Below are 16,923 nucleotides of genomic sequence, written 5' to 3'. Positions count from 1 at the left end.
TTTTTCAATCTTCGTCATTTCCCCAATCTGAATCTGAAAATCCTTCTAATTTTAGGGGATTTTTTTGATTTTCTAAATACTAAATTCTGCTCCTTAGTTCTTTTAAATAACGAATGGCATTTTTAGCTCTGTTTAAATCCTTCATTGTCAGTCTTGAAAATTTTTGTGACAGTTTTGTTACTGTATAGCATATATCAGGTCTCATCGCAGTCATTAAATATATAAGACTTCCTATGATTTTTCGGTATAATTTATCGTCTATTATTTCAGATTCTGAGTATATATTTTTATTAATATCATTTTCGACAGGTGTAGAGCGTTTCTTGCACTCTCCGATACCAAATTTTAATAGTATTTTGTCAACGTATCTTGATTGATTCATTTTAGTTTAACATAACGTTATTGTTGATCTTTTTTTTCTTGTATTTGAAATAGAATTTTCGATGGGTCTATAACTCTGAGTTTAAAATAACATTTTTGTTGATCTTTTTTCTCGTGCTTGAAACAGAATTATCGGTTGGTCTGTTACTCTTAGTTTAAAATAACATTTTCGTTGATTTTATTTCGTGCTTGAAGTAGAATTTTCGATGGGTCTGTAACTCATGCTTTAAAATAACATTTTTGTTTATCTTTTTTCTCGTGCTTGAAACAGAATTTTCTGTTGGTCTGTTACTCTTAGTTTAAAATAACATTTTTGTTGATTTTTTTTTTCGTGCTTGAAATAAAATTTTCGATGGGTCTGTAACTCTTAGTTTAAAATCTCGTATTTGAAATAGAATTTTCGATGGCTCTGTAACTCTTAGTTTAACAAACAATTTTCGTTGACATGCGACTTTATAATTTTACATATCATTTTCATTAGTCTGTCACTTCTTAATTTGAAATAACATTTCCTTTGGGCTATCTTGTGTGTGAAATAGTATTTTTGCTGATCTAAGTTTGAAATAGCATTTTCGTTTGTCGGTCTTTGTTGTGTTTAAAATCGCATTTCTTTTTGTCTGTCACATTTTATTTGAAATAGCGTGTTCGTTGGTTTGTCAATTCTAAGTTTTTCATAGCATCTTTTAGCACTTTTCTAACAACAACAAAGAAACAATTTCCGCTCGTTGCCAATCACGTGAACACTTTTCCACGTTGCAACTGTCATTAATTGTAGCCATTGTGTTGAGGAAGCATATTTTATATAAAAAAAAAAACAACAACAACAAAAAAACAGAACGTATAAACTTTTCATAAAAATTGTACACAACCTAACAACCTATATCTAGACTGGACTCACAAAAGTTGGTCACGTGTGTGTGTGTACGCGCATGTCTCGTGATTGGCGAGCTGCATTATGTCTTTATAAAATTGTTTATTATTTTTTTTTTCATTTCAGTTTCTGGCGTAACTATCACACAATGACGTTAAACAAACGATGAGTCGTACGCTTGCCTACATAACGTTTGCAAAAATCGAAGCAACAACTAATATATTGTCTAGAAAATATAACAAATACTTAATTTTAGTCACATTTTAACTACGTTTACATAAGCGTGCTTAAAATATATAATTCTTTTTTTTTAGAAGGATTACGTGCCGCATGCAAAGATACAAAATGATTATGACTTAAAATATAAAGCGGCGAACTTTAAATTAAATCACAGAAAAATATTTTTATCAAACAAATTCCAATGATTAATTTTGGGCAATTATAATTTAAAATACAATTTCGGGCAAATGGCATGTATTATTTAACCAGCCTGGGTGCCCGGCGTTGCCCGATGTGAGTCTTGCGCAGAAAAAAAAAAGGTAGTTGTAGGCAGGCAGGTTCGAACCCGTGACGTCAAGGCGGAAAAGAAAATGAAAGAAAATCCGACGTTTTACCGCTACTCCATGACGAGACCGGAAGTTCGGAACGTTAAAATTAGGCAAAGTCAATCCAACCGATGCCATGACTTGTAAAAAATGGCTCGTAAAAAATCGACCTCTGCTTGTAGAAAACGGACCAGGTCAGGGTGAAGGAATTAATGTTTTTGGCCAATTTTTCGATATTTATCGTCCCAGACGTAGAGCTTCAAAATGATACCGATCTCGTGAAAACCCGTCGCCTCTGTCGAAAGTTGTAGGCAGACATACATGCATACATACACACATACATACATACATACATACATACATACATACATACATAAATACATTTAAGCAGAGAGGTGAGATTTATATTATAGATTACAATTACGGGTTTATATAATACAGCTTTTCCTTCTTCCTTTGTACGGCATAATGACGTTGACATACAGATCCTCACTGGATCACCGAAGTTAAGTAACGTTGAACCTGGTCAGTACTAAATTGATGACTATTTGAGACTTCCAGGTGCTGTATGTGCTCTCCGCTTATCTCAGCATTGTTTCCAGTCGTTCTAGACTTTTCCTTGCCACTGGACTCAAGCAATGCCGATTGAGGAGAGGTGTGGTTGAGGATTGCGCAACCCTTGCCTCACAATTACACGCACAGCTGCCCTTACAGGAGGTATCCTTTGTCTTTCGAGACTGAACGGAGGCATTGACGAGCTTTTGGCCCCCGAGGTTCTAGTGCATATGACGTAAGTTACAGGTTGAAATTTTACAAAATACGCATTACACTAGATTGCATTTCGGTAATAACACGCCGAATACTGTCTTCCAAGTAGTCTATTGTGTCTAGTTTATCAGCGTAGACACGGGACTTTACATATCCTTTAAAACATAATCTAATTACGTAAAGTTTCATCAACGCGGTGGCCAGTTGACTAGTTCTTTTCGTGCAATTATTATTCGTTTATTAAATGTAAATAAAAAAAAAATGTGCAATTTGAAAACGCTGCTCGGATGTAAGTCGCTTTGTAATAATTGGCCAAACCAAACTGAACTTAAAGTAACCGATAGTTGACAAATCTGCCAAAATCACCCTGTATGACTACGCCAAGGAAACTATTGCACATTGTTTTACAGCTGACAATCGTTTAAATGGAAAATTTAGAAATTTAGAAACAACAGCGACCACTGAGTGCTCATTGTGGTAAAATTATATATAAATTGATTGGTTTCTCACTAATAGCTTAAATTTAAATTTATTAATTGGATATTTCAACTGAATATAACGAGGCACTTTGTCACTCAAATCTCTGTCGCCACTCTGAAGTCGATGAACCCATCTCATAACTGTACCGGCATCAATCGTATCAGCTTTGTAAACGTTAAACAGGCGCCGGTGAATGTTGATTTGTTCAATTTTGTTTGCATGAAAGAATTCAATGACGCAGTTCTGCTTCTGGGGCACGTTTATAACAGGATCGATCTCTTAGAGTCTTACACCGTCAAAATTTGCAACTGAGAGATGAAAATTTTCAGGTTATGAATGCATAAGTTCAGCAACCATAACAACGCGTTCCAAAGCCGTCTCTGAGGTGGGCACATATTCCGTGCTCATGGCGATCTTGGAGGTAAGATTTGGATGTTAATTAGAGTGTCCTTTAATTACAAACTCATTTAGGGAAATAGTGGATCCAATGGCAGTTTTTTCTTAGGAATTATAGGTCTGATTTGGTCTCCTGTAATTGGATTTCAACCTCTGGAAGTTGGAACGTAGACCCCTGCTGTTGGTGAAGGAGATATGGTAGTGGTTCATCGCAAGTTGGAGCTCTGGGTTTATTCGTGCATTTTTCCCTGGAAACTTTTCATGATATTAGACTTGGTTAGCGCAGGACAGAGAGGGAAAGTAAGAGAGGAAAAGAAACGAAAAAATATTTTTTGTAGCACATGATAAGGTTAAGCCTTAACAATTACCCACTAATATAGCATCGAGAAGTCTCACCAGAAGCTACCGCATGGTCCAGGATCCATTCACCAAATGGCAATACAGCAGCCCTAGTACTTCGCACCTGCTGATAGGACAGCCTCCTTAGTGGTTAATCCAAGGTTCAGGTCCTTGACTATCAGGCGGATAACGTCAGCCTAGATAAAACGTTTACCTCCAGTATCCTTATTAGTGACATGGCCACAAGGATAGACATGGAAACAGAAGGTTTCCCACATCTTAGGCTATTGTGCATGCAAAAATACTACCGACCTAGAATACAACTATTTCTTCTCCCTTTATCAAAAAAAATTCGATATCTCTTAGGAAACATTACTTTTGGAATGCACTGTTATGATGACGGAGCTTATGCATTCATAACCTGAAAGTGTATCACATTTAAATTTGAAATAGCATATTCCTTGATCTGTCCTGCTTAAGTTTGAAACATAATATTTCTTGATCTGTCATGCTTAAGTTTAACATAGAATTTCAGTGGTCTATGAAGTTGAAAAAAATTGATCAAAATTTAGTTTGCAATGTTAAAGTTTGAAAATAGCATTTACATTACGAGAAAAATTTCCGCTTGTTGTTAATCGCTGGAGAATTTTACCGAGTAGCAACTGTCATTAATTATTAAGAAGACATATTGTATTAAAAAAAAAACAAAAAAACGTGAGACATTTGTATGAAAATTGTACAAAACCTACCAATGCATATCGAGACTTGACACACAAAAGAGGTCACATGTGTGTTTGAATGCATTGTCACTTCCGTTTAAAATATTATTGCCGTTGATATGTATTACTTACATTTGAAGAAAACATCTTTGGAGTATTACTTTTAAGTTTGAAATTGCATTTTCGTTGGAGTGTCACGTTTAAGTTTGAAATTGCATTTTTGTGGAAGTGTCATGTTTAAGTTTGAAATTGCATTTTTGTTGAAGTGTCACGTTTAAGGTTCAAATTGCATTTTTGTGGAAGTGTCACGTTTAAGTTTGAAATTACATTTTTGTGGAAGTGTCACGTTTAAGTTTGAAATTGCATTTTTGTGGAAGTGTCATGTTTAAGTTTGAAATTGCATTTTTGTTGAAGTGTCACGTTTAAGGTTCGATTTGCATTTTTGTGGAAGTGTCACGTTTAAGTTTGAAATTGCATTTTTGTGGAAGTGTCACGTTTAAGTTTGAAATTACATTTTTGTGGAAGTGTCACGTTTAAGGTTCAAATTGCATTTTCGTTGAAGTGTCACATTTAAGATTCAAATTGCATTTTCGTTGAAGTGTCATATTTAAGTTTGAAATTGCATTTTTGTGGAAGTGTCATGTTTAAGTTTAAAATTGCATTTTTGTGGAAGTGTCACGTTTAAGTTTGAAATTGCATTTTTGTAGAAGTATCACGTTTAAGTTTGAAATTGCATTTTTGTGGAAGTGTCACATTTAAGGTTCAAATTGCATTTTCGTTGAAGTGTCACGTTTAAGATTCAAATTGCATTTTTGTTGAAGTGTCACGTTACAGTTAGAAATTCCACTTCTGTTGAAGTGTCACGTTTAAGTTTGAAATTGCATTTTCGTTAAAGTCTCACATTTAGCTTTTATATAGTATTTTGTTGGAGCGTTGATTTAAAGTTTTAAATAGCATTTTCGTTGAAGTGTCGCGTTCAAATTTGAAATTGCATTTTCGTTGAAGTGTCGCGTTTAGTTTGAAATAGCATTTTTGTTAAAGTGTCGCGATTAAGTTTTAAATAGTATTTTCGTTGGTGTGTAACACTTAAGTTTGAAATAGCATCTTCACTGAAGTTTTGCGTTTAAATTTGAAATAGCATTTTCGCAGGAGTGTCGCGTTCAAATTTGAAATAGCATTTTCGTTGAAGTGTCGCATCCAAATTTGAAATAGCATTTTTGTTAAAGTGTCGCATTCAAATTTGAAAAAGCATTTTCGTTGAAGTATCGCGTTTAAATTTGAAATAGCATTTCTGTAGGAGTGTCGCGTTCAAATTTGAAATAGCATTTTCGTTGAAGTGTCGCATCCAAATTTGAAATAGCATTTTCGTTAAAGCGTCGCATTCAAATTTGAAATAGCATTTTCGTTGAAATATCGCGTTTAAATTTGAAATAGCATTTTCGTTAAATTGTCGCGTTCAAATTTGAAATGGCATTTTCGTTAAAGTGTCGCATTCAAATTTGAAATAGCATTTTTGTTGAAGTATCGCGTTTAAATTTGAAATAGCATTTACGTTTAAGCGTCGCGTTTTAGTCTTAAATAGCATTTTCGTTAAAGTGTCGCATTCAAATTTGAAATAGCATTTTCGTTAAAGTGTCGCATTTAAATTTGAAATAGCATTTTCGTTGAAGTATCACGTTTAAATTTGAAATAGCATTTTCGTTGAAGTATCACGTTTAAATTTGAAATAGCATTTTCGTTGAAGTGTCGCGTTTTAGTCGGAAATAGCATTTTCGTTAAAGTGTCACGCTTAAGTTTTAAATAGTACTTTTATTGGTGTGTCACAAGTTTGAAATATTGTGTTCTTTGGAGTGTCATGTTTAAGTCGGAAATAGCATTTTCGTTAAAGTGTCGCGATGAATTTTTAAATAGCATTTTCGTTGGAGTGCCACGTTTAAGTTTGAAATAATATTTTTATTGGTGTGTCACACTTAAGTTTAAAATAGCATTTACGTTGGTGTGTCAAGCATCAACTTGCACACCATTTTATCCCCAACAACAACATTCCACCCGAATGGATCAGAAGGTATTGTCAAATTGCATTGTTTTGATTACTTTATTGACATTATTATGACATGAAACATTCATCTCTCTTTTTTTTTACATGGGGAATCATCACTTACCAAGGCCCGGAAGCCACTCGAGGATAAGGGTTATTGTGTGTACAGTAATCAATGGGATAATACCGTAGTAATAGTTGGTATTGGAGATTTGATAAAGTGTCTTACTTAGGGGGGCGATTAATCAGGAATTTGTTTATGTTGGACTTGAAGGCATCCAAGTTGTAGTCAGGTGGGAAACAGACAAACGGAAGAGAATTCCACAGGCGTGCACTTCGCAGAAAGAAGCTTTGTTCATGGAATCTACGTTTTGATTTAGTCACAGATAAAGAGTGGGGGAAATTACTGATAGTGGTTTTAGCTAGATGGGTGTTTTTCGTGAAAGATTGCCGAGGGGGGGCAGTGATTGGAGCTCGGACGTGCACTTGCCATGGAAACAACGATAAAACAAAGACAGGCTCGCGACGTCTCTTCTGTGGGAGAGAGGTTGCAGGGAAGAGAAAAGGGCATCCTATACTAAGCCACGAAGTCTATTTTGTACTTTGTCAAGGCAGGATAGGCTGTTCTTAGAAGCTCCAACCCAGATGTGGCAGCAGTACTCCATCTTTGGACGTACTTGGCTTTTATACAGATAGAGAATTGCATCAGTAGTGGGATATCTTCTGGAAGTAAAAAAAAAAAAAAAAAAAAAAAAAAGAGGTTTTACTTGTGGAACGACCTTAGTATGACAAAGCTCGCTCCGGGCACCCATGCACAAGCAGTGTTCATCGCTGGAAAAAATGTTTTTTTTACTCATCTTACATTTGATAGTGGCCGAATAAACATTCGGTTGAGAGTGTCATTTTATTTAATAATATTTCAAATATTGCAACAGCTGAAGCGATTACTAACGTTTCATAATGGCCGCTATCAGTTTTATTACCTACAAACGGGTGTTAGTTTATAGATACGAGTGATAAACAATACATCATTCCAGATGTTGTTGAGAGCGACTGTACGTGATAATAATAAATTAAAAAAAAAACAGAAAAATTAAAAATGGCTACTATTATGAGTGTCCAACTATTTTCTGATCATTTTACAACCCCAAGTCTAACGTTTCACGTGACAAGGAAGGGGAATGGCCACACAGAACGTAAGAGGCTACTATTTTGAGATCGTGTCAAATAGGGGACTCCAGGGAGTTACATAGCAAGATGTCTATATGCCTTTAGATCTAGTATCCACTGCTGCACGAGAAAGACGTCTATGAGGACACCACAAGAAACTTTTTCACCGCCGATATTGATTCAGTACAGTTTTCCCAATCAGGATCCGTGGATATTGGAAAAGACGTCCAAGCGCGGTAGCTAAGGCTAGGACAACAGCATATTCTTTTGTTTTGACGCTCGAGTCTGTATCCGTTGTTATATGCTTTTATATTGAGTGATGTGGTTCTCAGTTGATAAACTATACGGCATAATCACGTTGACACACCGGTTTCCGTCAGATCACCGAAGTTAAGCAACGTTGAGCCTGGTCATTACTAAAATGGGTGACCAATTTGGGAAGTCCAGATGTTGTATGTAGGAGGACGTTGACACCTCCCTGCAAAAAGTTGCAAAAACCTAACGTCGTCATCTCCCCTAACGGGGATATACATGCGACTGGGAACCGCTTGTGAATTTCATACTCCCATGAAACTTCCTCCTTCGGAGGAATCTGGTTAAACCCTTAATAGGATTGGTGCTGACTGCACACACACACACAGTTGATTAACTGTGCCCGTTTCGGATATATACTCGAAGGTCCAAGTGGGGCATTAATAAGACTAGGACAACAGCATATTCTTTTCATTGTTTTGACTCTCGGGTGTGTATCCGTTGATATCTTATATGCTTCCATATTGAGTGATGTGGTTGCCGGTTGATTAACTGTGTCTAACATATACTCGAAGGTTAAAATAGTGAAAAGAATATTCTGTTGTCATAGCCCTAGGTACAACAACGCAACAATTCAAGATAAATGCTGGGCTTTTATATCCTCTTCTGTTTAAATTTCTACCGCCGTTTCCTTACATATCATTTGAACCACAATGGTTGTTTGGTCTTAATCCGCGACTCGTGCTACAGGGAGGTAACAATCGTTAGATAAAAATCTATTCGAATATTTAAAAGACACCGACAACTTTATTTTTATGTGCATCACTGGAAGTCCTAACACAGATCATCACCATCAAAGACTTCTCTCTGACAACAGCCTGTGGTGTTCCCTGGAATCTGAGTGACAACAAGTCTCCCCAGATTTCCAGTACTCTCCACCTCTTTCGGTAACGTTTCCAAACTAATTTGCATAACCGCAACAGACGCTTACCATTGATTTCTCGTTGACAGCGACCATTGATCTTCACTGAGATTTGGATGGCAATAAACCTCCCCAATGTTCCAATCTTTTTCGCACTCATTCAGCTGAGATCTGGCTCGTGCTTTCACTCCTCGGTCTTTCCATTCTCCTTGACCCTCCTCACTTATTTGGTGTGGCGCCAGTTTATGGTAACACAAAATAAATTTCAGTTTTCATGATACCATGTGATGTCCTTTTGTGTTTTGCATCTGTTGCAGATTCTGTATGCCAAGCTTGTGCCTGTAGTTCATGTGTGTTAGTCTCATCATTCAATGATTTTCTTAATATTTCATCTATTTTCATTATCTTTATCCGTTGTATCTTCTCAGCCATCCCCCTGATTCCAATCTCTCCCATTCTTTTTTCAAAGTGTTTCAGTATCGTTCCAAGCGCTCCTACTATTATGGTGTTATCTTTACTTTCTTTATCTTACATATTTCTTTGAGCTCTCTGGCCGATGATGTGTATTTGCTTAGCGTCTCTGTCTTCTTGGTTCTCACTCTGTGGTCTGTTGACGCAGCAAAATCTACAATCTGGCAGAATCTTTTCCTTCTTGTTAGCTATTATGACTAGGGCTAGGACAACAGCATATTCTTTTCATTGTTTTGACTCTCGAGTGTGTATCCATTGATATTGTATATGTTTTTATATAGAGTGATGTGGTTCTCTATTGATTAACTGTGTCTAACTGTTTCGGATATATACTCGAGAGTCAGGACAATGAAAAGAATATGCTGTTGTCATGACTCTAATCATGACATCCGGTCTTCTTGCATGGATGGTTTTATTCGTTTGTATATTCATGTCCCATGGGATTTTGTGACTTTCATTTGCCAGTACTGATACCGGTTTGTGCTTGTAGGATTATTATTATTATTGTTGTTGTTGTTGTTGTTGTTGTTGTTGTTGTTGCTGTTGCTGTTATTGCTTCTGTTATTATTATTATTATTATTATTATTATTGTTGCTGCTGTTGTTGTTTCTGTTATTATTATTATTATTATTATTATTATTATTATTATTATTATTGTTGCTGCTGTTATTGTTTGTTATTATTATTATTATTATTGTTGTTGTTGTTGCTGTTGTTGTTTCTGTTATTATCATTATTGTTGTTGTTGTTGTTGTTGTTGTTATTGTTTCTGTTATTATTATTGTTGCTGTTGTTGTTGTTGTTGTTTCTGTTATTATTATTATTATTATTGTTGTTGTTGTTGTTGTTGTTTGCATGAACTCGGGCAAAAGATATAGTTTTTGATTTAGAATGAGTTCCTTATGCTAAGTTGATGATTAACTATGATTAAATTTGTGTTCATTTTGCATTAAATACCAACCCCTACAATCCTTATTCAACCCTAATCGTACATCGAACGGATGCCATACTACTTAGTTCGCTGCACCTTTTCAACTGTTGCATAAGGCGACTTACTAGTATATTTCTCGAGTACTCTAGCCAGCTCCTTCAAACAAATGTATCCCTTTCGCAGGACATATCAATAACAAAGGTACGTACAAAATCGTTATTTCCATAGCAAGTGCTCGTCTGAGCTCCGTTCTCTGGTCCCCCCTCGCCAATCTTTTTCAAAAAACACCCGACTAGCTGAAACCACCGTCAATAATTTTCCCCACTCCTTATCTGTGCCTAAATCAAAACGTAGATTCCATGAACAAAGCTTCTTTCTTAGAACTGCACGCCTGTGGAACTCTGTTCCGCTTGCCTGTTTCCCTCCTGACTTCAACCTGGATGTCTTCAAGTCCAACACAAACAAATTCCTGATGAACCGCCCCCCCTAAGTAATGACACCTTATCAATTCTCCAATACTATTGCTACACTATCCCTTTGATTACTGTACACACAATAACGCTTATCCCTGAGTGGCCATTGGGCCTTGATAAGTGGGGAACTCCATGTAAAAAAAAAAAAGATCAACCCAGTCGTTTCGAGAAAACTTCTCGAGTAAATGTAGTATTTTGATGACTTAGCCCTAAGCAGACAAACATACAAACAGAAATATAATATAAATTAGTATTATTGGTCCCTCGACAAAAGGAGGGTGGACCTGTAAATTCACCCTTGTCGGTTCGTCCGTTTGTCTGTCCGCACTTTTCTCAATAACTACGCCTTGGATGTTTTTGGAAATTTTGCACAAACATTAAACATGATATGAGTAAAAAATAATAGGACGGATTTTGATGGAAAGCTTTGGTTGTCCCCCTTGGGTGCCTTTAGGGTTAAAATAGCTAAAATTGACACTTTTGTGCTTATTATAAAAAAAACTGATACCTTGGATTTTTATAAAACTTTCTGAAAAGTTGTAACTAACTGATTTCTATATAATTTTGTTTGTCTATACTTTGCGATAACTCTTGGGTGTGCCCCACGGGCTCTTTTAAGGCTGATAAAAACACTCCATTTTTGGGACTATTTTACCATATTTGTCCCAAAATTTCTGTGTATGTCTATTTAGCAGTTTTGCATGGTGCTTAACTTAAATTTAAATATGTTAAGACCTTGGGGACTTTGGAGGCTAAATGGGGAGAGGGGAATGATGGACTTCGTCTTTTTTTTTTTTTTTTTGCATGGTGCAAAAGTCAAATTTACATACGTTAAGACCCAAAAACTGCACCGTTTGTTCATTTTCACCAGGATTTGACATCCCCTGGGGAATTTTGGGACTAAATGGGGGGGGCAATGCTGAACTTAGTTCTTTTTTATGCCGCATTCACAGTGTACTCACGGGGGACTATGCATGCTTCACTTGTTTTTATTATTATTATTATTATTATTATTAGTAGTAGTAGTAGTAGTAGTAGTAGTTTGACGACTTATCCCTATTAATCTCTAACTGTGTATCGAACTGATATCATAATACTTATTTCGTTGCACCTCACTGCAACTAAATTATATACAAAATTTTAGACAGATCGAACAATTAGTTTCGGAGGAAAAGTAAAGCGGACAAACATCCAAAGTTATAATATAAATCAGTAGTAGTAGTAGTAGTAGTAGCAGTAGTAGTAATTGTTGTTGTTTATATGTAGGGCTGACCATGTGACCATGAATTTCGCCGGAGTTAAAAACATACTTAACCCTTCATGACGTGAATTATGGCACGAATTAACAACATTTTTTAAACTATCTAATTAAAAAAATATTTATTGTTAATTTTAGATGGCAGCATATTGGCAGTTGGCAATGGACAATTGCAGTCCGGAGGCAATGGATAGTTGCGGTCTGGAGGTATCTGGTATCTACCCAGATACGGAACTAATACGTACAAGGCGTGTTTGAATCAATTTCGACTTTATTGATGGCGTTATATTCATTTATTTACGACCGAACGAATTAGTTCAACCAGGTCATAAAGGGTTAATTATTGGGATTTAAATAAAAAAATAACTAAGCAAACTTTGAAGAACGGTTCCTTCATGTGGACAGACTTCGTAGCTTAGTGAGGGATGCCCTTTTCTCTTCCCTGCAACCTCTTTTCCACAGAGGAAACGTTGCAAGCCTGTCTCTGCTTTATCATTATTTTCATGGCAAGTACTCGTCTGAGCTCCAATCTATGGTCCCACCATCGTTAAACTTTCACGAAAAACACCCGTCTAGCTAAAACCACTATCAATAATTTCCCACACTCTTTATCTGCGCCTATTCCATGAACAAAGCTTCTTTCTTAGACCTGCACGCCTATGGAACTCTCTTCTGATTGCCTGCTTTCCCGCTGACTACAATCTGTTTATCTTCAAGTCCAACCTTGATGGACCGCCTCCCTCAGTAATCCAATTTACAAAATTGCCACTACCTATGTTTACTACGCTATAATCACATTGACTAATTGACTAATGTATAACCATTAACTCTTATCCTTGAGTGGCCTCTGGGCCTTGATAAGTGGTGATTCCTGTGTAAAAGAAAAAGAAAAGTTATGAAAGAATTAGTGATACCTCTACAAAAACTACACCTTGTTTACATTAATACGTCCTCCGGTTGCATACCATCGTGTAAGTGTTGCGTTTGCTAATGAACAGTCAGTTGTAACAATTTCTTGTCAACGTGCTCTACCTCCAGAAGAAGAAGAAGCAATACATGCAAGTATGGCCTAGAGACACCAGAACAGATACTCATCACCAAGAAGGATAGGGAAGAAATGCCTTGGGGGATGGTATCAAGACCAAAGAACAGATACTACATTCACATGTAAAAAAAGGAAAAAAGATTATGCTTGGGAGTATTGTATAAAAGAAAAACTGAACCTACAGTATTCCCTACCACCAAAAGAGGAGCGGGTAATGCTTGGGAGGATAGTATATATGATGACCGAACATATCTTACACTACGCTCTCACGCCACAAAGGGGAGTAATGTCTGGGATGATGGTCTTATGCCGAACGAACATATGCTAAACTAGACGTTCCTGTTTCAAAGAGGAGATAATTCCTGGGAGGAGCGCCTCGTGACAACAGAACACATGCTACCACTCTTCTCTGAATTGAGCATTAAACGATAGTACAGCAGTACAATTAATAGAGGTAATAGTATAGTTTGACTCCAGACAAACAGATACCAATTCGCCATTAGTATGAGAAATAATAGTATAGTTTCAGCTTCAGACAGGCAGATACCAAATCGCCATTAGTAATAGAAGTTATAGTATAGTTTCAGCTTCAGACAGACGGATACCAAATCTCGACTAATAATAGAAATAATAGTACAGTTTCGGCTTCAGACAGGCAGATACCAAATCGCTATTAGTAATAGAAGTTATAGTATAGTTTTGGTTTCAGACAGACAGATACAAAATCTCCATTAGTAATAGGAGTGCAACAATATATTAATAGAAGTGATAGCATAGTTTCTACTTCTGTCATACAAATATCAAATCTCCATTAGTAATTGATGTGCCTATTTGAGACAAATTACCGACAGCCGCGTCGGAACGTCTATTGTTATATTTAGGGAATGGCTGTCATTATTTGTGCGCTTTCTATTTGCATTCGTATCTTTTCAAGCCGAGACGTCAGATGTACTTATCTTTCTGATAATCTTTTTTCTTTTCGTTTTGCCAGTCGGCGACATCTGTTGTTAATTGAGCGTTGGTCTATTTTGACTGTAAGCGGCGTTGCTCGCATATAATACTCTCGCTTCCGGCATCCTCTTCTGTTCTGTTTTTGTTTGTCATTTTACTTCAATAAGTCCTCAAAAATCAAGTGTCCCTTTTCACGGGCTGGCACTTTTTTTTTTTTTCTAATTAAGATGCGTGGATAACAGACTGTTCAATCGAGAGTCTCCCCAACTTTTTTTTTTTTTTTTTTTTTTTTTACTCATGTTCACCCCTGACGAAGCATAATGCCACTTAAATGTAAGGGGCTACTATTTGGGGCCATGTCTAGGAAATATTAACAAGATAGTTATTCATATTACATTTAAACTTCTGCATATTAGTACAGTCAGGGAAGCAGGCAGCAGGAAGGGAATTCCAAAGTCTAGCTGTTCGTGGGAAGAAACTAATAGAATAGAAAGCATTCTGGCATTTAGGGACAACAACAGTGAAGGGGTGAGATCTTATTGCTAAACGGGTTTGTCGGGGATATGTACATCGAGGGGGCACAAGTGAAACAAGTTCATCAGAACACATTCCATTAAAATATTTGTAAAACAGGCACAGTGATGCAACATTGTGGCGATGAGACAAATGTTGAAATAATAAAGCAATTGACTACTTAACTATGTTGGGGGTTATCTGTATTATTTAGCAGGGAGATCCGACATTGTTCGGGATTGATTGAGGATCAACGGATGTTTTACACTTTCAAAACTTTATTATCGAAATCACCCATTTTTCAATCTAATCGATTGATTGCCTGCTGTAGTTGGGGGCTCACCGCGGTGCACCGAGAGGAAAATTCACATGTTTTTCCAGAGTGAATTAGTCCACGATACATTGTAGTCTAGATTGCACTGTAGAGAGACTACTGTTGATTTCATAAAATTATTTTCATATAATTAAAGTTTTAAATGCAAAATCAAGTATCATGATTCAATTGTGCTCGAAACAGAAACATTGTTTTCGACGCGTCTCTAACTTATAAAAGAGCATAGTGTTGCTTTTATTGTCCAGTAATAAAACTTCTCAAATGCATTTATGATGTTAAGCTGTTTAAGGGTATTAAATTTAGTTAAAAGCTAACTGTTCCTTCTTTTATCGGATTTTTTCGATTATCGATATTGTCACCTGTTTTATCAATGTGATATTTCGCATAATTTGTCCTGGGTACCTGCTCCTGTACGGCGCATATTATGGCTTTTATCCCAAGCATTTTCTTCTCTTTCGCTTTTTGTTCATTAATGCCTTAAATTCTTTGTTCCTTACTAGTTTGCTCGGCCGCAATTTTCAGATTTGTACAAAACTTTTCTAAGCGTTTCCTTACAGTGGAGATGTAAACTTTCTTATAATTTTCTCATTTTACGCATCGTTCTACACCAAATCGTCACCCTTCCTCTTTTCTTTTCTACATATAAAATATCGACATCACTCTTTAGGTGAAAAGCCCGGTGGAAACGTGCCTCCCCTCGAAAAAAGTGAAAGCACGGTCGTTGTTGTTGTTGTTGTTGTTGTTGTTGTTGCTGCTGCACCTGCTGCTGCTGCTGCTCCTGCTGCTAACCTCCTCATGTTACGAACGCTTTCGGAATAGATACCCTCAACTCCTCATGGTAAGAACGGCTATCGGTATGTCAAGAACGGGTGAAGAGAGTTGGTGTAGTAAGGATATTTAGCAACCCCCAGCCGTAAAAAAGAAGAGAGAAAAAATTAGAGGCAGTAGGCATGCAGGGTGGCGAGAGAGTAAAAAAAAAAAGAAAAAAAACATATATTCAGCCGTTCAAGCTGTGGTGATGTTGACTAATTAATCACCGCGACAAAAAAAAAAAAATTCGTCTCAAAGTTTTATTAAGGAGCAGAATTTTTTTAAGGACAAAAACATGGAATCCTACCCTAATGGAATGAAACGAAACTTATTTCGTGGATTTATCATTGATTATTGTTTTTATTAATTACTGCAATAGTAAACTTATCACCGTAACCCCCACCAAAAAAGCAAAATAAAAATAAACCCCAAAATTTTCATCGTATGTCTCTGTCTATATCTTCCAACTCCTTTTCTTTCCAATATAACTATTGCTCATGTGTTTACTGTGAATATTTTGTTTTCACCATTTAATTTTGACTTAAGAATCAACCGATGTCTTTTCTTGTATTCTTTTACTGTTATTTCAGTTCACTTCAACTTCGTTTTATTTTTAATCTATTCCCCAATTCCTAAATAGATGTACTTCACTTTCAACAATGTTTCCCCTTTTCAATTTCAACGCATGACACTTCTTCACGTCAAATTTTGTATCTATCTCATTACTGAACATGCGACCATACTAAGCTTATCTTCATTCTTTGCATACAACTTCAAGTCATCCATCTATAAATATAAAAGCGAAAATGTGTGTATGTATGTTCGCTTTTTGTATATGTCCGCAAAAGGCTTTTTCGGCGTCTTCTTGAGGCCGTCGCTCATTTTTAAAACTTTTTATATCACGTCGAAATCATAATATCTATGAGTTACGATCTGGGGTCGCCTGTGTATTTAATTTTCCCGACTTTTAAAAGTTAAATATTCAATATTTTTCGATCGGCGCGTGTAGATTCGCCTTTTTCGTATAATAAAAGCGAAACTAATACTAATAGGTTGTCACATCCAAAAACGCCAAAAAGCAATTAGTTTTGATTAATGCGGGTTTTCCTTATATCAGACAATTGCTATTTAATTTGGAGAATCCCCTTTCAATGGGGAGCTGGTCACCCCTCCCATCATCTTAGGGAAACCGAAACTGCCCCGCACTAAATAAAAAACGATCCCGCAGTGAAACAAAGTAAACAAACACCAAAAAA

The 16,923-nt window shown here is 36.4% G+C and overlaps 1 pseudogene; it reads left to right on the top strand.

Moving 5' to 3' along the window:
- Window positions 1-8,047: 8,047 nt before the first annotated feature.
- LOC145260766 (5S ribosomal RNA) lies at window positions 8,048-8,166 on the top strand (annotated as a pseudogene).
- The last annotated feature ends 8,757 nt before the right edge of the window (window positions 8,167-16,923 follow it).

This window comes from Euprymna scolopes, chromosome 36 (assembly GCF_053919585.1).
Source record: "Euprymna scolopes isolate OS-2025 chromosome 36, ASM5391958v1, whole genome shotgun sequence".
NCBI classification, from domain to species: Eukaryota; Metazoa; Mollusca; class Cephalopoda; order Sepiida; family Sepiolidae; genus Euprymna; species Euprymna scolopes.
Note: the sequence above shows the minus strand (reverse complement) of the source record. Positions and strands in the feature narration are given on the sequence as shown.